Genomic DNA, 21,672 nt, shown 5'->3' on the forward strand with positions numbered 1-21,672 from the left:
TGTGTACTAACTTGTCCACAAATTGATTTAGGGGGGAAAAAAAAAAAGAAAGGTTGCAAAACAATTTGTAGAGTGGGCTGTCTTAGAAAACAAAGAATCCCATACACATTGTTACAAGCAGAGGCATAGACATGTGTCTGAACAGATCCATACAATTCTCACAATGGCTACCTGGTTTCCCATGGAAAGGAGGCTGGATATGGAAGAAAAAGGGGATCACTGTTTAGTTTAAATGCTTCTGCGCTTGTGAACACAAACTCAAATTACTTTTGTAATTACAAATTAAATCTCTGCCCGCTCCAGTTCAATTATCCCTGGGTCTCAGTTAAAAGTCATAGTGGTTGAAGTCAAGAAGGAATAACCAATAATGTAGGCCTGGACATGTGACATTGACCAAGGAAAATGACCTCAGACCCTAGGGCCATCCCCAGAGAGGGAGCTGCTGAAGGGACCCAGCCTCATCACAGGTGATGCATCTCCGAGCTGGGGAGAACGGTAAAAAGCAGTAAAGAGCCCCCTTCTTCCCTAAGCTTCCTTATCATTTTGCTTTCTCTTTACATGTGTTCAGCTCTGCTGCCTACAATTAACACCTGCTGTACTATAAATGACGTCCTGGTGTGGCGCTGTGGGCTAATGTGTCAGACTGCAAAGTCATCTGAACTGCAAGGTTGATGGTTCAAGCTCACCAGCTGATCCTTGGACACCCTATACAGGGTTGCTATGGGTAGGAACTGATTCAACGGCACTTAACAACAACAACAACAACAACATACTATAATTGGGAGTCCTAGTGTGGTGCTGTGGGATAAAGCACTGGACAGCAAAGGTCAGCATAAGGTCAGCAGTTCAAACTCACCAGCTGCTTCTTGGAAACCCTACACAAGGTCACTAATAGCTCTTAATAACAACAGCATACTATAATTGGTAGAATCCTGGTGTGGCACTATAGGTTAATGCCCTGGACTGCAAGGTTGGTGGTTCAAGCTCACCAGCTGCTCCTCAGAAGCCCTATACAGGGTCACAATGATTCAGAACTGACTTAATGGCACACAACAACAACAACAACAACATACTATAATTATCAAGAATACTGGATTGGTATCATTTCTCACTCTATGAAAGCACATTCCCTTTTTTTTTTCTATTTCAAGGGGAAAGAGACACTGAGCAAGGGCTCTCTCTCTTTTCACTTAAGGAAAGATGAGACACAGCCCATGACCCCTGAAGAAGGCAGCATTTCGTCAGCTGGAACGACTAAGCCACCATGTGCTCCAGCCAGCACCAACCCAATGGCAGGACACAATGAGGGCACCGGCTGGGCAGGCGGTCCCTATGAAAGAACTCCTTTGGCTCCCACGGTGACTAGGTGCCAAGCATTGCAAGAACAGCCAAGAGCAGCACACAAGAGTCTCGTTTTTCTCTCCATAGCGGCACTGTGCCTGCTGCTGCTGTTCATTTGGCATTTCTGTGCACCCAGGAGGATGGGGGAGGGGAGGCAGCAACCCATCTCTCTGGAGCAACTCCTGTGTGCCAGGCATGGATCTGGGTGCATTACTATATGGACTCCTTGATCCCCATGCTGGACACCATGATTGTTCCTATTTTACAGAAGAAGAGGACACAGAGGCACTGAGATGACATCAGGTCAGAACACTAGTGACTGACCTATGGTTTGTTGATAGGTGCCGTCAAGTCGGTTCCAACTCATAGCGATCCTGTAAAGGGTTTTCAAGGATAGGCTGGTGAACTTGAACTGCCAACCTTGCGGTTCAAACCGACCTTGCAGTCCAGCATGTTAGCCCACAGAGCCATACCAGGACCTGGGAGCCTGACAAAATGGGAAGAAATGCAGAGGACAAGACTGCAAGGACGGGAGGGATAAACACACAGACCAACCCAAACCCTGGCTTTTCCCTCCTTTCCAGTCAAGGATACAGCAACCAGATTGTGTTTTGGCGTAAACTTGGGTCCTTATCTCAGAGACTGGCTATTAATAGGAAACTTTACGTAGGGAGACATTTCTAGGAATAATGTTCCTATAGTCTCTTTGGGTGGTCCAGAAATATATAAAATAAGAAAGAACAAAACTTCCAAACCAGGAGACCAAGTTTTCTGTCCCAGCACAAGGGAGGGGGTGTCCACCACACAGCATCGCCATGGCTGCTCCAGGGAGACCACTTGTTCTGAAGAAAAGCAGCAGTGACTGGTGTTCTCTCCCCGCCTGTGCAATTTGATCCCTGTGGGAGTGGGCCTTTCTCGAATCAACGGAGCCTCCTGGCAGAGGGGATGTTTACATGTGATAATGCCAAGTGTCCGTCTGTCCTGACGCCTGCAGAACATCACAGTTCATGAGTGACTTCACAAGCGCTCATTTCGTTCAACTGTCAAAACCACCAGCACATCATCTCCATTCACTGACAAATGCAAACACTTTTAAAAATCATGCCACCCTATCTCTTTGAAAGGTACATATCCGAGGTGAGTGCTGTGGTATGGTGCCAAGCAGATGGTATGGAGGGAGGGTAAGAGGGGAAGGGGCCTAAGATGAAAGTACTATAAGGGAGTTTGTCTGTCTACACTTGCACTGGTCTATAGCAATGAGCATACTCAATTAAACCAGGTGCAGGCAGCTTCCAGACCTCCCAGAAGGAGCGTGTAGGGGCAGCAGATGGGCCCATGCTTTCGCAGAGTCTGGCTCTAAGGGTCCAACTTACTTTGGGTATGGTCGAAGGGCACTGAACAAGGAGCAGAAAACCTGTGAATTCCCATGGAGGTGTGTCTCTTAGGCACTTTTATCACCCTGGAGAAATAGTAGCATTTTTAAGTCTCCATTTGTAAACAGCAGTGGCTGGCTTAGGCCTCTCAGATTCCTTCCAGTGCTGTGGTTAAGTCTGCAACGTTAGGGAGCTCTGTAGAGAAGGTCCCCTCCTGGAGTGGTGCCAAGAGGAACTGGGGTTCTTCTGCCTAAAGAAAGGCAGTCCTAGTCCTGGTGTGGTGCTGGGGGACAAAGAACTGGACTGCAAGGTCAGAGTGAACCACATGATCAGTGGTTCCAGCTCACCAGCCAATCCTTGGAAACCCTCAACAGGATCGCTATGAGTGGGAGCTGACTTGACAGCATTTAACAACAGTTCCTGGGGGAGCAAAAGGAGCCCCAGTTCATACATGGGAAGTGTCCCAAAATATTTCCAGAACTGACGTGAAGTTTAATTGGGAAAGCAAGGGCGTACATGTAGCTCAGCACCAGCAGGCTAGATCGCTGGAGAGTCCTCCTTGTGCCTTTTCTACACAGCCAGGCCCTCTGGATGCCTCCCCTTGACCACGTGCTGCGTCTCCCCTGGCTCTCCCATCTCCCCGCTGAGCTTTCATTTCCTAAAGTACTCTGAGGAGAAGGACAGGAGTAACGTTTCCACTCCCACACGCGACAAGAGGAGCATCCAGAAGGACATCGCAAATGCAAGCGTGTGTGGCCTAAATCGCTCTGAAAGGGTGAAGACAAACACCATGTGTATGCTCCCTCTAATTTAGATCATTAATCCTTTCTGACAAATAGCTCCACTCAGCTCACTTCCAGTAACTCTCAACTTTATCCACAGGTCAGAAGGTTGATCTTGAGCCACGGTAGATAGAAATGTCTCCAGTTGCCTTCAGAGACTCTATTGTTGTTAAGTGCCAGAGTCAGTTCTGACTCATAATGACTCTGTATAGGACTTCCGAGGACCAGGTGGTAGATTTGAACCGCTGACCTTGTGGTCTACTGCTTATCCTACAGCACCATACCAGGACTCCTCAGAGGTTCTATGGAGGGAATCATTTCCCAAGCAACTAAGAGACATATTTTCTGAAGAGACTTGGGGAGTCAGCCTCTGATACCCAATCTGCCTCAGAACAACTCCCAGGCTTCTGAGAACACTCTTAAACATATAGACTCTGAGCATGTTATTATAAATGGGATCTAACAGGTCTGTTAAAGCAAGTTTTCAAAACTGTCTCAATCCTTTCGGAAGTCACTGAACAGCCATTTATTTGCTAGATGAGTCTGAGTCTTGTAATGGTGAGATTGCTGATACTTCCTCATGAGACACAAGTACAACCTAATTATAAGTCTAATCTGTGGGAAACACAACATAAACCGACAGCTTCACTGCCTTGGCTGTCAGGCCAGCATTCATTCAAAGGTCTCTGTCTGGTCAGATGCTGCTACAATGTGTTCCTCCAGTGAACACTTTAAACCAAGCTCTGGCAGAGAAGTTAATCCTGTCAGGAAAGTCAGATCCGGGGTTAGGGATGGGTTGTGAAGTTCCACATTGTTATGTTCTCTTCTGGTCATAGTGACTCTGGGAAAGCCATCAAAAACCTTTCAGCGAGAGTTACAGGGTTTTAGTGCAGGATCTGATTTCATGATCAGTAGCCCACTGAGGAAAGTCACACCATGGGGCAGCCTTATTGAGACTGTCTTCTTTCAGTACTTTCTTAGCCGTTGGTTTCTGAAGGTCAGAAAACTTCAGTACCTTCATGGTATAGAGAAGAAATGAACAGAAGACCTCAGAAGCGTCCCCAGCAAAAATTAAAAATCAGTCAAGACCCCAGTCCAGTTGTCCTGACTCCTATAATCTCCTTTAAATTCGAGATTTCCCCTCGAGTGTCGTCTGCTGGGGTGGATTTCCTGGGGCTCAGCTTGCCATCTCAGGCAAGGTGGAGCTACACTAATTTAATAAATCGCCTTATCATCTTGGCTTTGTGATGGCAATTCCAAGTGTTTCTTCTGGTTTTTCACCAAATGAGACTGAAACCATGATGACTAGTCATCTAACCTTACCTTGGTCTAATAACCTGGACTCTGTAAATGCAAAGAAATGAAGAGCAAAATGAACAAACACCAAAAATATGACTTCCAAGGGTCACATGAAGCAAAGTCAGCCTGAAAAAGAGAGGGAGGGGGTCAAATCCATCAAGTGAAGCTCTTAATCCACTTTTAAATTAATTCATGTAATTTCCAACCATTACTAGCACTGCAGGATACGCACTCAACAGCAAGCGTAATCTGAACCACAAGATCAGTGGTTCCAATTCAGCAGCCACTCCTTGGAAACCCTATGCAGGATCGCTATGAGTCAGATGGCACGTAACAACAGCAGGCAGAATATAAACCTCGGACTTTTGGTTCCAAACACTTCGCTGCTCATGTCTAGAAAGGAAAGGATCAAGTAAGACCTGAGGAGAAACTTCAAGATACTGGTGGAATCTTTGGATGGCAGAAAAACAAGTTTCTAGGCAATTTAAGTCTTTTTACCACATCACCACCACCAAAAAAAAAACCTGCCGTTTTCTCTGAGACCCCCTACAATATCAGAAATTTATTCTACTTGCTCTTGACTTAGGCTGTTCTTATTAAAATCCCACAGATATGTGGAACCAAGCCTGTGAGAGTGGTGTGGCAGCTGCAAACTGTCTATGCTGAATCCTACCGCCTAATAGGAACACCGTTCTGAGAGCAGGCAGACCTGGGATACGTACCTACGGCTTCCACAGGCCTCTGGCCAGCATCAAGTCATTAATATTCAAATATGAAATAAGCCTAGCAGGTGAGAGCCCCTTGGATGGAGACTGGTGGCTGCTAAGACACAGAACAAGGAAAAACATCAAGGTGGTTGAACACTCTCAAAGAAGGCAGGCAGGAACCCCAATTCTTGAGTGTGCAGGTCTAATTCATTCAAAGGAGGAAAAGAAAGAGGTCAAAGGACATGGAACAACTCTTCTTGGTCTACTAGCTGCAGCTGCAGCTAAAGCAAGCATCAGGACTATTGCTGACTGCTGCCATCTAACCTCTGAGTTTCGCCTGTGATCAAGTTCAATCCAAGCACTTCTTTCCTAAATTCCAGAGTAATACCATGAGATTTGATCTGCTACTTTCTTTCTGCCCAAGTGCTCGCTCACAGGAAGGACCAGGAGGACTCCGATTCCCCTTCAGCCGCCATTGCTACCTGCCTCATCTTCAACCATCTCCCTCAGCTTTGGAGAGGCTGTGGCCCTTAGTTTCTGTAGCCTATGTGGTGTCAGGCAAGAAAATTAGGGAAAAAGAAGACTGGACCTAAAATTGTTGTGTTATTCTCACCGTGACCCTTGGAAGCAATATTTCCGAAAGCCAGAAATAAAAGCTGCACACACCATTGATGCAATGACTCCAGCTAAGAGTCCTGGTGCGGCACTACGGGTTAATGCAATGGACTGCAAGGGTTGGTTTGAACCGCAAGGTCAGCAGTTCAAACTCACCAGCAGCTCCTTAGAAACCCTATACAGGGTCACTATGCAATTAACAACAACAACTATAGGAGTAGGTCCAGGCTATCATTAGATCTCTACAGTCCTGCATGGAAGGAACAGGAAAAAGGGCAGGTAAGTATCAGCATATGTGCAGGATGAGAAGGGGCAGAATAAAGTTTCTTTTCTTCTCCTGCCCAGGCCCCAAATTTATTAAGGGACTATACAGTAGCACTGTGGTCTCTTCTTTTCTCCCACACAATCCACTCACTGCTAATAAGAGTCGCTTCTAAGGCAGACAGAACCAGCCCCACTGGCTCCCTCCCAAAGCACTTGGTGACTAATACCCTTCCTGGAGTGAGGGAAGATGAATCCCTATTTTACTCATATACTTTTCATTTTAACCTATAAAGTTCTTTTCATCTCAATTTCCTAAAGCCTCTGACTTTGGAACTAGTAGGCTTGACTATGAAAGAGATTCAGAGTAAGCATGGATCATGAAAGAACAGAATGAATTTGATCATTCTGCTGCCTCGAGTCAAAGATCACGTCTGGGGGGAGTGTACATTCAACCTCAGGACTCTGGTCTCCAGGAGCGCTGTTCATTAAGTACCTCTCAAGTCCCCGAACAAAATAATTCATCTGACCCATCTCCAGTTATCGATCAGCCCTGGTGATTCTTGCTGAGAAAACAAACAGAACTCTATCCCCATTTATATTTGTATAGGAATGACTGCACTAAATTTTATTTAGATCAAGATCAGCTTGGTATGATTAAGCACAAAAAAGCATTTGCGTTACACTAGGGTCAAAAGAGGAAGGAAAATGGAGGAGGACGGCAGGGTAGAGGTAGTCCAGGGAGCCCCACAGCTAACTGAGACATTTTCTAAATGAGGGAAAACCGCACAAGGTTTAGAGCAAGCCTGTCAGAAAAACCAGAAACATTACTGTTAAGTCCTGCTGGTACAATAGTAAAGCAATCTGCTGCCAACTAAAAAGGTTGACAGTTTGAATCCACCCATCAACTCTGGGAGAAGAAAGATACGGTGATTTGCTTCTGGAAAGACGACAGTCCAGAAAATCCTGTGGGGCAGTTCTACTCTGTAACACACGGACGGAGTCACTGTGCGTTGGAGTGGACTTGACAGCATTGAATAGCAGTAGCAACTCTGTCAGAAGAAATGTTATCACAACGAAATTCTAGCTCTTGGGTTCCAAATACTCCAACTAACTTGAACCAAAAAAGCCTCCCAGAACGAAACAGGTTTGTTCCAGGGAAGTTTTCATCAAAACTTGGTATGGAGCCAAGCGTTGTCTGCTTCCCCACTTCCCTCAGCAAACTCTTTGGTTCCCATCCTGGGCCCTTTCCTTTAGTAGCCATCATCCTTGTCAGCCACCAGCTCCCCTCTGGTGCCCACCAGCCCTTCAAAGGAGATTCATTCAACACTCTCCATTTCACTCCCTCACAGGCAGGTTGTTTTAAGAGCCGTATATGCCCGCTGGGAAAATTTACCCCTAAACAAATAAAAAAGAGTCCAGTTCATTCTCAAAGCAGTACACTGGTACTTATTTTGATCTTGGTTAACCATAAAAATGACGAATGTTGTGCATTTCAATCCTGTTAGCCTTATTTGTCTGGCTTCCCAAGGGGATTTTCTCAGCAGAAAGGAGGTTGAACCTCATGAGGTTAAGAATCCCTTCTATAAGACTAGTCCTGTCTTTTTTAAAAAGAGATTTCTCCTTCTACTCCAGACCACTTAAGGATTTCAAGATCGTAACAGCTTTGAAATGAAGATACAGTTTTCCGTTTTTTGTCAAAGGGGCCAACCCCACATTTGCTCTTTAACTAATAAAGGTAAATGCCAACATCCGGCAGAATTATACTCCAGACTTCCAAACTTGTGAGGGATATATAGCCACTAGCATTTATGAACAGCTACCTCATGGAAAACAATGGAATCCTCAACCCAACGCCCTACCTGCAGGTTTTCCAGCCAGAGTGCCTGACAGAAATGGGAACTGATGGTTTGCACACCAGGGTCTATAGGAGATAACTCCTTCCACATGTCTCCTTCCCTAAGTCCTTAGTCTTAAGAAGATTCCACTGATTCTCTATGGACCCTTGCATTTCAAACCAGATACAAAAAAGGAACTCTAAAATTATATGGAGAGGGAGACCTTCAGAAATAAGTGCCAGTCCTCAGAATTTTCTCTAGTGACAAATATTAAAGATTCTAGGTAAACAAAACCTACCTACTCAGTAAAACGGAAAAATGGATACCATCCAAATTCTGAACAGCTCAGAAATGGCTTGGGGTTACCAGCTAGCAAATGTTTTTACTGAGGAAAAGGCTAAGACACACCCTCCTCTCTTGGTCATTCATGGATGTGCCCAGTTAGTGAAGAGGCTGACTTTCCAAGGGGAAGTGAATTTCAGTTGGAAAGATAATAATTATCCCTATAAGACTGTATGTTTGCATGTTTTTTCTTCTGTAAAATAAAGGTTCTTTCACCTCTCAGCTCATGTGGAGAGCTATCTACAGTGTAGCTCTACAAAGAGGTGGAAAGAAGTTTCTTTTCCCAGTCTTTGTCTGAGAAGAGAATATAACTTGCTCCATGGAACAAACTATGGACCAAGAGCCATGGGTACCTTCAGTCAGGGTCCTGGTTTTAAATTACACGTTGGGGGACTAGAGGGAAACATGGAGGGAGGGGTGGTTCTAAATTCTAGTAATTAATTTCACATTACCATTTTATTTATAGACCTGAGAAATAGTTCCTCTAGGAAACATTAACGTGGGAGCAAAAAGGGAGCATCCAAATGATGTTCCCACATTCCTTGATTCACATGGGGCATCCACGCAACTGGGATGATGCCTAACCTGCTAGTTGGGAGAAGGAAGCAGCTCTGTCCACCCACTGTGCCTCTTACAAAGACCTTCTTTCTGCACTGGTTCTGGGAAGCTGATAAGATAACAATACCAGGTTCATCCATCGACACATCCTGCTCCTTTAATTACTGTTCCAAGACAAGAGAGCCGCAGACGAGCGGGAAGGCCACGGAGCCAGCCAGTCCCTCCTGTTCAGACTTGACTGTGGTGAAAGGCTAGGTGTGTGAATGTGAGAGGCAGAAAGCGAACTGTCGGAAAAGACGGGGAAATCATCTTAAATGGAAGCAAATGTGATATCTGAAGAAAGAGCAGTATGTTGACCAGGACTTAGGAAGACTCTGTTAACATCAAAGGGAACACAAGAGTCCTGGCCGCCATGATGAGTCGAGCAGATCAACTGGCACTAGACCAGTGACGGCCTGACCAGGGAGACCAGGAATAACCTGGGAATATTCTAGAAGCTCTTTACCACAGTTAAGATTTTTCTCCAAAATGAGACGTGCATATCGAAGTACAAACTGAAATGACCTACTCTGAGCATATGAAATAACTACTTAGATGAATCACATTTAGTTATTTATATGAGTTGTATTCTGTACTAGGCAGGGATGGGGATTAGGAGGCTTGGTGGCTCAGTGGACTAAGCAGTGGACAGCTAACTACAAGGTCAGTGATTAAAACCCTTCAACTGCTCCTCAGGAAAATGATGAGGCTTTCTGTGCCCAGAAAGCTTTCGTCTCAGGAAGCCGAGGGGGGCAGCTCTGCTCCATCTTATAGGGTCAATTCTGCTGCGGTGGGTCAATTCTGCTGCGGTGGGATGGTGGGGAATGGACGCACAGAGAGGAAAACCCCTGGGCTCATAGTCGCCCTTGATGGCTGAAGATGTTGAACATCTATAATTTTTACTTTCCTAAAAGGAGTCCTCAAATCAGGGAACTTTTTTTTTTTCTCCAGATGTAAAAACTGTTTTTATTACATCAAATATTCTTTAATGAGCTAGCAATTATTTATGTAAAAGAAGAGTTCAGAGAATATTTAAGACTATATTAGCCTTGTCTTTGATTACAGAGATTTGAGAATTACACAGACAACCTTAATCCCTAGAGCAGGTTACTTAAAGTCTAAGAGGCTGTGAACTTGGAAGAGCACTTCCCTGCCAGCCTGGCTGTTCCCATCGAACCTCAAAGACTTAGGTACAAGGATGAACACATTTTGTTTTTGAGTTTAAATCTTTACAACAGTTTGAATGCTCTTTCCTGCATGCATCAGGTCAAAGGCATCATTAATTTGGTTGAAAGATACACTGTGAGTCACAAATTCATCACCTTTTATCTTTTTAGACATCTATTCAGACACAGGCTTTGGGATGCTTTCTACACTCTTCCATCCTCCAAAGGCAGCACCTTTCCACGTGCTGTTTGTTACCAGCTGCAATGGACAAGTAGAGACTTCTTCACCCAAAGCAGCTACTCCAACCACCACACCGACACCCCAGCCTTTGTGGCATGCTTCCGGTGCCGCTCTCATGATGTTCACATGACCAATGCACTCAAAGGTAGTCCACTCCTCCCTCCGTCATTTCAACAAGACCTCCTCATGTCCTATGGGTTAATACAGTAGAAACTCCAAACTCTTTAGCCTTTGTAAATTGATCCTTATTGATGTCGATACCAATGATCAGGGATGCACCAGCTACCTTACAGCCCATGATAGCCGCCAACCCAACTCCTCCTAGGCCACAGATGGCACAAGTAGAGCCAGGCTCCACCTTGGCCGTGTATATGGCAGCACCATAACCGGCTGCAATGCCACAAGCCAGCAGGCACGCTTTACCCAGGGGTGCTGAAGGATCTATTTTAGCAACAGAGATATCTACCACAACTGTGTATTCAGAAAAAGTCTTTCCTTTGCAAGTAAAGCTGCTGCTACCATCCGGCATTAATCCTTTCCTTTGAGTGATTCTTATCTTCTGGCAAAGGTTTGTTTTAGGATTTAGACAGAGTTTGCCTTGTCCACACTGTGGGATGTAAAGTGGAATGCCAGTACCACCAGCTTCCAGCTTAGTAACTCCTTCACCACCAGTCTCTACAATTCCAGCTCCTTCATGACCCAGGATCACTGGAAAACACCCCTGGGTCAGACCCGCTCAGAGTGTAGGCATCGATGTGGCAAAGTGCAGTGGCAAGAATCTTAATTCAAACTTCATGAGCCTTTGTGGTGCCACCTCTACTTCCTCTATGGAGAGTGGCTTCCCAGGTCCCCAGGCTACCAGGTTCGCCATGTTCATCCAGGGAATGTTTTTTTCCTGACCCTCGATTACCACCTTACATGTATATTTAGATAACTGGTGTCTGACTTTAAGGGTCTAACCACCCACATGAACTAATTTACAAGGTACGGTGGGAAGTGAGATGAAATCCCCTAGATTTCCTCCAGGATCTATAAATAGAGCTCCAGGAGGGCACACTGCCTACCTAGGGCAGGACACTCTAAGAAAGAGTCCGCTTCCTCAAAAAATTCCTCCTTTGCTTCCATTAGAGACCCCATGACCCCTCCAGGCTCAGCGTTTGACCCTCTGTGTTTTATCACCAACTCTTCAGCTCTAAACCCTCCATCCTTTGATCCAACCGTCTTCTTGTTTGATGCATTTTGCCGCCGTATGCAGCTTTAATATATGCGGACGTTCTCCCCCCAGGATGCTGTTCCTTTGGAGCACCAAACCCAAACCAAACGTATGCCCATCAAGCTGATTCCCACTCATAGTTACCCTGTAGGACAAAGCAGAATTGTCCTCGAGGGTTTCCAAGACTGTGAATCTTTATGGAAGTAGACTGCCTTACTGGTCTCCCTTGGAATGGTTGGTGGGTTCAAACTGCAGACCTTTCTGTTGGCATCCCAGTGCATAACCCGCTGCTCCACCAGGGTCCCTATGGAGCCCAGACATGTAGATTTAAAACAAAGCTGGTGACTGTGTGCGAGTGTGGAGAATCAGAGCCTTTGGGTGGGTGTTTTTTGTTTGATACATTTTAGGATGGGAAGAAGTGTATATTCTCAGGCTAGATAGTGAGAAACATCTTTACTAGATAGTAAAGGCCAGCAAGCATTCTTTATAAACTCAAGCATAAAAACTATTTGCTCTGTAGACTTCCACCAACTTCACAATAAAAAGTTAAAACGAAACCCACAAAAATCTCCCTGTTCATGCCTGGGCTCCACTGTAAGTCTACTGAACTACAATCTGAAATTGGTGGAGGAATGGAATGTTCTAGAGTTTCATGGGGGTTTGGATTGCAACTGGTATATGCACTTGTGAAAAAGTGAATGAACATTTAAAATGTATGCATCTTCACAGTATGACAGTTGTACATCAAGAAGAAGAAAGAAAAAAAAAACTGTAAACAAATGTCGAACACCAGTTAATGAGATGCATGTTCAAATATTTAGAGGGAAGTGTACAGATGCCTGCAATTTACTTTGAAATGTGCCAAAAAATCAAAGAGATTGATGGGTGGATAGATATGTGTTAAAATAATTACAGTAAAAAAGATCTGTTTGGGGTGAGCAGTGCCAATGCACAAACTTAAAAAAAAATTTTTTTTTTAAATTAAATTCTTTTGATGGGTTAAAAAACCGTGGCTCACTCATACCATGGAATATTATGGTTAGCAAATAAAATGCACTGAAATACTGATACATGCAACTTGGATTAGTCTCCGGGGACTCCCAAGGGTTAGGTACTGCATGATTTCCTTTATAGAGCACTATCAAAATAATAGAAGGACAAGACAAACATTATAAATTGCCAGGGATGATTGATTGTGTGACTAAGGGGGTGGGCTAACCCGTGCGGTCTCAATGGTGGTGGGATAGTTCTGTAACTTATTTGTGGTGGTGGATACATAAACCTACACGTGTGATAAAACTGCCTAAAACTACACACACACTCATTGACAGAAATGGGAGTAGGTATAAAAGGTGAGATCTGAGAAAGATCTATGGATCTTATCAATTTCCATGTTTTTATATAGCTACATTAAATGTAGGTGCCCTGGTGGCTAACTGAAAAGTTGGCGGTTCAAACCTACTTGTTGTTGTTGTTGTTAAGTGCCGTCGAGTCGGTTCCGACCCATAGCGACCCTGTACAGGGTTTCCGAGGGTGTAAATCTTTACGGGAGTAGAAAGCCTCATCTTTCTCCCGCGGAGCAGCTGGTAGTTTCGAACCGCTGACCTTAAGGTTCGCAGCCCGATTCGTAACCACTACGCTACCAGAGCTCCTTACTAAGGTGTGGCAATTGCTTCCTGGAACTCCTGTCAGACAGGTTTTACTCTGTACTGTAGGAAGTCCTGGTGGGAAGCTGTAAGATAAGTACTGGACTGCTAATGGAAAGGTCTGTGGTTCAAATCCACAAGCCATTCCTTGTAAACCCTATAGAGGGTCACTGTGAGTCAGAACTGCTTCCAAGGCACTTAACAACACAGGTCACTATGAGCTGGAACTGACTTGAGGGCGATTGGCTGCATTTTTTTTTTAATGTATGATGTTACCATGGGTGACAGGTACAGGAGTTGCCCCTTTTATTATTTTTGCAACTTCTGACAACTCTACAAAAATGTCATTAAAATGAGTTAAGTAGAAGTTTAACTCAGATGCAGATGGTTCCAAAATAGATCTTGTTAAAAATCACTGTTGTTGTTGTTGTTGTTAGGTGCTGCTGAGTTGGCTCCCAATATAGTGATCTGATGTACACCAGAATGAAGCACTGCACAATCACGTGCCTTCCTCACAATCGCTGTTACGCTTGAGTCCATTGCTGCTGACCTTGTGCCAGTCCATCTCATTGGGGGTCTTCCTCTTTTTTGCTGACTCTCCACTTTACCTAGCATGATGTCCTTCTCCAGGGACTAGTCCCTGATAATATGTCCAAAGAACAACAGATGAAATTCCGTCATCCTGGCATCTAAGAGAATTGTGGTTGTACTTCTCCCAACACAGATTTATTCGTTCTTCTGGCAGACAAGGGTACTTTTAATATTCTTCTACAATACCAAAGCACAAATGCATCAATTCTTCTATGGTCTTCCTGATTCACTGGCCAACTTTAACAAGCATATGAGGCTATTGAGAATACCGTGGCTTGGGTCAGGCCCACTGTAGTCTTCAAACTGACATCTCTGCTCTAAACATTTTAAAGAGGTCTTGTGCAGCAGATTTGCCTAATGCAATACATCATTTGATTTCTTGACTGCTACTTCCTTCAGTGCTGATAATGGGTCCAAGCAAAATGAAGTGTTTGATAACTTCAATCTGTTCTCCATTTATTTCATGTTGTTATTTATTGGTCCAGTGGTGAAGATTTTTGTTTTCTTTACTTTGAGGTGCAACCCATACAGAAGGCTGTGGTCTTTGATCTTCATCAGTAAGTATTTTAAATCCTCTTCACTTTCAGCAAGCAAGGTTGTACCATCTGCATATCGCAGGTGAGTCTTCTTCCAATCCTGATGCCATGTTTTTATTCATATAATTCAGCTTCTCAAATTATTTGCTCAACATATATATTGAATAAGTATGGTGAAAGAATACAACGCTGACACACTCCTTTCTTGATTTTAAACCATCTAGTGTCCCCTAGGAGTCCTGGTGTGGCGCTGTGGGCTAATGTGCTAGACTGTGCTAGTCATCTGAGCCACAAGGTCGGTGGTTCAGGCTCACCAGCTGTTCCTTGGAAACCCTATACAGGGTCGCTATGGGTCGGAAACGACTCAACAACACTTAACAACAACAAGTATCCCCTAGTTCTGTTCAAATGACTACTGTCTCTTGGTGTATGTACAATTAAATGTTCTAGACTTGTATGTACAATTAAATGTTCTAGAGTTGTCGGAAGTTCTAGAGCACAATTAAATGTTCTAGAATACCAATTCTCCACAATGTTGTCCATGGCTTGTCATGATTCACACAGTCAAAAGCCTTTGCATAATCAATAAAACCTCTTCTGGTATTCTCTACTTTCAGCTAAGATCCATCTGACGTCAACAATGTTATCTATCTGCTTCATTCAACGTCCTCATCTGAAACTGGGTTGAACCTCTGGCAATTCCCTGTCAATGCACTTTTGCAACCACTTTTGAATTATCATTAGCAACATTTTACTTGTAAGAGATATTGTTATTGTCTGATGTTCTCCACATTCCACTGGGTCACCTTCTCTTTGCAATGGGCATAAATATGGATCTCTTCCAATCAGATGGCAAGGTAGCTGTCTTCCAATTTTTTTGGTATAGATGAGTGAGTGCCTCCAGTGCTGCATCAGTTTGTTGAAAGATTTCAATCTGTATGCCAATAGTTCCCGGAGCCCTGTCTTTTGCCAACGCTGTTAGTGTACCTTGAACTTCTTCCTTCAGTATCACTGGCTCTTGATCATGCTACTTCCTGAAATTGCTGAACACCGACCATTTCTTTATGGTACAGTGACTCTGTGTATTCTTTCCATCTGCTTTTGATACTTTCTGAATCATTCAATATTTGCGCCCATAGAATCCTTCAAAACTGTAAGTTGATGCTTGAATTTTTTTCTCAATTATTTCAACGTATTCTTCCCTTTTGGTTTATTAACTCCAGGTTTTTGCACATTTTATTATAATACTTGACTTTGTCTTCTCAAATTGCCCCTTGAAATTTTCTATTCCTTTCTTTTACCTTCCCATTTCTTCCATTTGTTTTAGCATTTCTACCTTAGAGAGCAAGTTTCAGAATCTCTTCTGACATCCATTTTGGGCTTTTCCTTTTTTCTTTCTTCTTACTGAACTTTTTCTTTCTTCCAGTATGATGTTCTTGATGTCATCCCACAACTCTTACGGTCTTCAGTCATTAGTGTCTAATGCACCAAATATGTCCTTGAGATATCTCTAAATTCAGGTGGGATGTGTTTAAGGTCATATTTTGGCTATGTGGGCTTCTTTTAATTTTTTTTTTAGCTTCAGTCTGAAGTTGCATATGAGTGACTAATGGTCTAGTCCACAGTCAGCTCCTGGCCTTGTTTTGGCTGATGACATGGAGCCATTTCACCATCTCTTTCCACAATGTAGTCAATTTTGTTTCTGTGTATTCCATCTGGTGGAGATCCAAGTGTGTAGTCATCTTTTATGTTGTTTTTAAAAGGTATTTACAATGAAGTTATTGTTGTTCCAAAATTTTATCATGTGCTCTCCTGCATCGTTTCTATCACCAAGGCCTTATTTTCTAACTACTGATTCTTCCTCTAATCATTTACTACAGAGAAGCTCATGGAGATTTCTAGATCCTCCCCCAAATGAATCCTTTATCTTCTAATTAAAAGAATTACAGGAAAGTTAGTTAACCAATTACCAAAAATGTTCACTATGATGTCTGAGTCATTTTTGTTTAAAGACAACATCCTTTCCTTCTTTAAGATAGTAGTCTCAGTGTAACATTAAAATATTGTGGTTAAGATCATCCAAACAGGTAGTTTGGGGGGAGAGGGAAGGGTAGGTAGAATGGGCCAAACAGAGAACAAACGTTGTTGTTGTTGTTAGACGCCACCGAGTTGGTACCAACCCATAGTGACCTTATGCACAACAGAATGAAACACTGCCTGATCCTGGGCCAACCTCACTACTGTTGCCACTCTTGAGTCCATCTATGCTGCCATTTGGCCAATCCATCTTGTTGGGGGTCTTCCTCTTTTTCTCTGATCCTCCACCTTACCAAACATGTTTTTAATAGTTCTTTCAGGGTGGCTGCAAATCTACGAAACTGAAAATTATAGAGGAGAGTTGCCTTTTGTAATAAATTGACTGTGTCACTTCTACCATAGCCACCAAGCCTCACTTTGTCAAAATACGATCCTCTCAGATCTGAGGGCTCTTAAACTATTATCTGTCAGTACATTTCCTAAGCAGCACAGAGAGCAAACTCTAGGCACAGCTGCTTCCATCTGTTGCTGAAAATAAGACCCTGTCTAAAAAAAGAAAATGGTAAAAAGTCATAAATCCTTCAAACTACTACCTCAGCAGGGGAGTGAACCAGGATGCTTTTCATCTTTTTAAATGTAATAATTTTGAATCATACTGGAAAGAACACCATACGGACACACAAGAATATACGAATGTGTTGAACTAAAGGGCATCATGTGTTGAAAGCTCACAGAAGAAAAACTCTCTTAGGTGTCATGGCATGGCAGCCTAAATCACCAGAAAAATGTACCGCTGCAAATACCTCAACTCCTGGAGAACAAAGGAATGAACCAGGAACCAAAAACTAAAAAGAAGGGACATGGGTATCCCAGCCCACATGAGATCAGACATGATGCCCTGAATACTTGGTAGGTGAAGAGGTGGAACAGGACACCCCTCTGAAAGCCAGGAGACTTCAAGAGCTGTGTCTTTAGTGAAAAGATGAATGACCACAGGCACTATGCTAGATGCGGAGGGACAAAAGAACAGTTACCACGGCCTTTTGTTGTGTAACAAATCTTTATACTCTGCTTAAGACAAGCTCGCTGTCAAAAATTACAAAATGGGAAATAATCCACTCTGGGCAGAAAACAGTACAACCTGAAAGATCCTGTAAAAATAAGTATGCTTAAAATTTAAATACATAAAGGAAGAATTCAAAATTCCAAAGAAAGAGAAACTATTGAAGGAAGAAGAAAGGTAAGGAACCTAAGGAAATTTAATTGCCAACATCACCAAAAGATATAACAATAATACTTTCACTAATATTCTAGAGCCATTAATGCTGAGTACTAAAAATAGGCATAAGCCTTCTTATGTTAAGACCAATGTGATTTTTCTTTTTAAAAGAAAGAAATATTAAAAAGGAAATGGAAAACCACTTCCTTATGATTAAAAAGAGCTTACTGGATGCAGCTAAAGTAGAATCCAGGGGGAAATTTATAGTATAAAATTTGGAGATCATATATAGAATTAACAAATCTATATAGATAGAACAAAGAATAGTGGTTGCCCAGGAATAGCAGCTATTTTAGGATTGGGGGGTAATTTAGGGTAGCGGTTGAGTTTGGACTAGACAGAAACGAATAACAGGGCTGGAGGGCATGGGAAAGAATGGGGGACAGATAAAGGGTGATGGGAAAGTTCTAACATTGACTATTGTGATAATTGCACAATTCTGTGAATACACTAGAAACCACCGACTGGGTGAACTGTAGCTCAACAAAGGTGTCAAGATTAGTACACTAAATGGGAAAAAAAGTTACCAACTCAAAAATCAAGGGGAAAACCTCAGAGTATACTCAAAGAGAGTAGAAGACAAGACAACTAGGCCAAAAAAGATTCAGAACAGAGAACCAGACAGTGACTGTGGTAAGTAGGCAGAAACGAAGTCAATGACAAGGACACCGCCATCGCTCACAGAAATGCCTGCGGTGGCGGCACAGTAACACAGGCTGGAAGCAAAACTATGCACAAGGCCGAAACTGGCCTGATGAAGAACACTCTGTTGTTGGGATTGGCCTTCCAGGCACCGGAGAAAACTCCAGCCAGCCCACCAGTCCCCTGATGCCATCTATGTGCTAGAACTTGGTCTTGTAAACATGCTGCCTCTACCGCTTCAGGTTGCTCTCTTCCAAATCAGCCTTTTGTGGGCGTATCTGGAAGAAGTCAGGTCATCTCTCTGGACCTGCTGTGAGGAAGGCAGTTTACTGAAGACTGAGCTCTCACTTAGGAAGGTAGGTCTCATGCCATTGGAAAGTCCCCAACATCCATTCTTCAGAGCAGATGAGACACAGAAGCGAACTTCTTTAACCACATCTACAAGCCCACAGCAACTTCAGGTCTGGCGGTGAATTTTGCACAGTATGTCTCTGAACCCTTTCAAGGCTAAATTATTTGTAGCTTTGAATTTTTTGTTGAAACCATATGTTTTCAGTAATGGAAGGCATTTTGAATGAAATGAAAAAAAAAATTTTTTTTGAGGCAATATAGATTTTGATATATTAATAAGACATATTCCATTGCCTAAGTGCAGAGTCCCAAGGGGTCTTTGGTGCTAAGGTTGGTGGAATGAGGCCCATTTCTTCAGATTCACAGTTATAAAGGCTCCCATAGCAGACACTAAAAAGTGAGATAGGAGCTTCCCACTAAACTTCTTAGGGAGAAAATGTAGGTGGGCACTATATATCCCATGGGTCATAAAGAAGATTAAAACCACTCTTATGTTTAGAACAAGGCAAGAATGGTTATTATGACTGCTTTACTTTAGTTGTGTACTAGTGGACCAAGCCAGCATAGTGAGACAAGAAAAAGAAAAAAGACATACGAAAAAGAGGCCAAAGGACTAGAAAGGTAGAAACACAACTGGGATATGAATTTTCTATAACAGGAAAGGCAAGAGAAAATACAAGCTACTGGGGGTGGTTGTGAGCCACTGAGTCAGTTCTGACTCACAGAGACCTGGTATAGGGTTTCCAAGGAGCAGTCTGTGGGTTTGAACCACTGATATTGAGGTTAGCGGTCTAGTACTTATTCTACAGCTCACCACACTAGGCTACTAGAACTAAGAAACTAGCACATAAGATCTACTCACAGAAACGTTACTTCGCCATATACCAGCACACAGGCAATGAAAGTGTTCAGAGTGGTACTATTTGTAATAGCTAAAGTGCTGAATCAAATCAACTGTCCCTCAAGAATCCTGGTGGGACGCTGCAGGACAAGCACTGGACTGCTAACTGCAAGGTTTGGAGTTCAAATCCACCAGACGCTCCTTGAAAACCTTATACAGGTTCAGAATTGAGTTAAAGGAATGTAACAGCAACAATACTGTGTATATAAATAAACTGAGGTTCATTTCTCCATATACCAAGGAACTGCTATATAGCAGTTCAAATAAATGGACTGGGTCTGTAAAAACAGCAAGCTGAAGTTTTACACCAACAAAATTAAAAGCAGACAGATACATTACACCTATTCTTTTTTAACATACAACTCAAGATGGTATGGCTTCAGCTAAATGGTACAAATACAGGTAAATCCCCAGAAAAGATAATAAAACCATATAAACATTTCATCTTGGTGATGGGCACATAGAAATTTGCGATATTATTGTTTTCTGCACTAATCTTTATATCTGAAACATTTCATAAATTAAAACAAAACCAATACAAAATACCTCTTTGAGGTTCTGAGATAAATGCAGACATGGATTCTAAGATGCTCATAATGTTTAACTAAGTCCTGTGACTTTTATGTTTGCACTATCTGCTTATCCACCATAATTCAAACCCATCAGTTTTCTCAGTCTTCCTTACTCATTGTCTAACTGTAGGTAGCATCCCATTTTTCATGACTCCCATGATCTCCTACAGTCTGAAATGTATCAGGAATAAATACACTACACTCATCTGGGAGTCCTAGCGAGATCATTAAAGAAAAGATTCAGATGAAATGAAAGAACAAAAACCAGGTGCCATATGTTTGAGTTCAAAGTCAAGTTAGGACCATAATGTGAATCTGTCTGATAAAGACAAGGATTGATAACGTTCTGGTGTCTTTACTGCTTCTGGGATGGGGTGAGGTGGGAGAAGAGTTGTCAACCAAAACCTGGGACCCAGCAAAAATTGCACTAACCACACCTAATGCTTCTTAGCAGTAACCTTCCCTGGACATCGATTCTGTTTATACTGAAGAGTTTTGAGCATCTCCTTCACAGTCTTCTCCTAAGGGAAAATAATTGGACAAGAACATCGTCTTAGTTCTCTAGTGCTGCTTTAACGGAAATGTCACAAGTGGCTTTAACAAGCAGAGATGTTTTCTCTCAGTTAAGGAGGCTAGAAATCTGAATTCTGAGCAGGGATCTATGGGAAGGCTTTCTCTCTCTGAAGGTTATGGAGGAAGGCCCTTGTCTCTTTGGAGTCTGTTTCCTGCGTCCTTGGAAATCTCCATGTGTCTAGGTATCTATCTTAACCCTATCTCTCTGTGCTCGGCTCACTTGTTTAGTTTCTTTTATATCTCAAAAGAGATTGACTCAAGATACATCCTACCCTAGTCCTGCAGAATTACCATAACACAGGCAGACTCATTCCCAAATGGGATTATAGCCCCAAGAGGTTAAGATTTTAGGGAAGCATAATTCAACCACAAGGTACTAAGGGACGACTATTGGCCTCTTCCTGTCCAGAGGAAAGAACAGTGAAGAAAATTAAAGGATGGGAACAATTTAATCCAATGGACCAATGAACAATGCAAACATCATTCTCCACAATCCTGAGGCCAGAACTAAATGGTGTCCAGCTACCATTACCAACTGCTCTGCAATGGATCACACCTATAAGGTCCTGGATGTAAAGAAAGAGAAATGTAGAACCAAACACACCAGCACAAAAAAGGCCAGGCTTCCTGGTCAGACAGAGACTGGTGGAGCCCCCAGTTCTATGGCCCTTAGTTACTCTTTAGGGCTGGAAAGGAACTCACCCACATGGCTCAATCTGCAGCCAAGCAGTATTGTTGCTGTGAAGTGCCACTGAGTTGATTCCGATCC

General features: G+C 43.0%; 1 protein-coding gene and 1 pseudogene across 2 annotated transcripts in view; both read right to left on the minus strand.

Moving 5' to 3' along the window:
* The window catches only part of ZNRF1 (zinc and ring finger 1, E3 ubiquitin protein ligase), a 125,757-nt gene that overhangs the window by 55,334 nt on the left and 48,751 nt on the right, over positions 1-21,672 (minus strand). The window lies entirely within an intron of this gene.
* Positions 10,747-11,433, minus strand: LOC102816314 (annotated as a pseudogene).

Source organism: Chrysochloris asiatica, unplaced genomic scaffold (genome assembly GCF_000296735.1).
Source record: "Chrysochloris asiatica unplaced genomic scaffold, ChrAsi1.0 scaffold00037, whole genome shotgun sequence".
NCBI lineage: Eukaryota > Metazoa > Chordata > Mammalia > Afrosoricida > Chrysochloridae > Chrysochloris > Chrysochloris asiatica.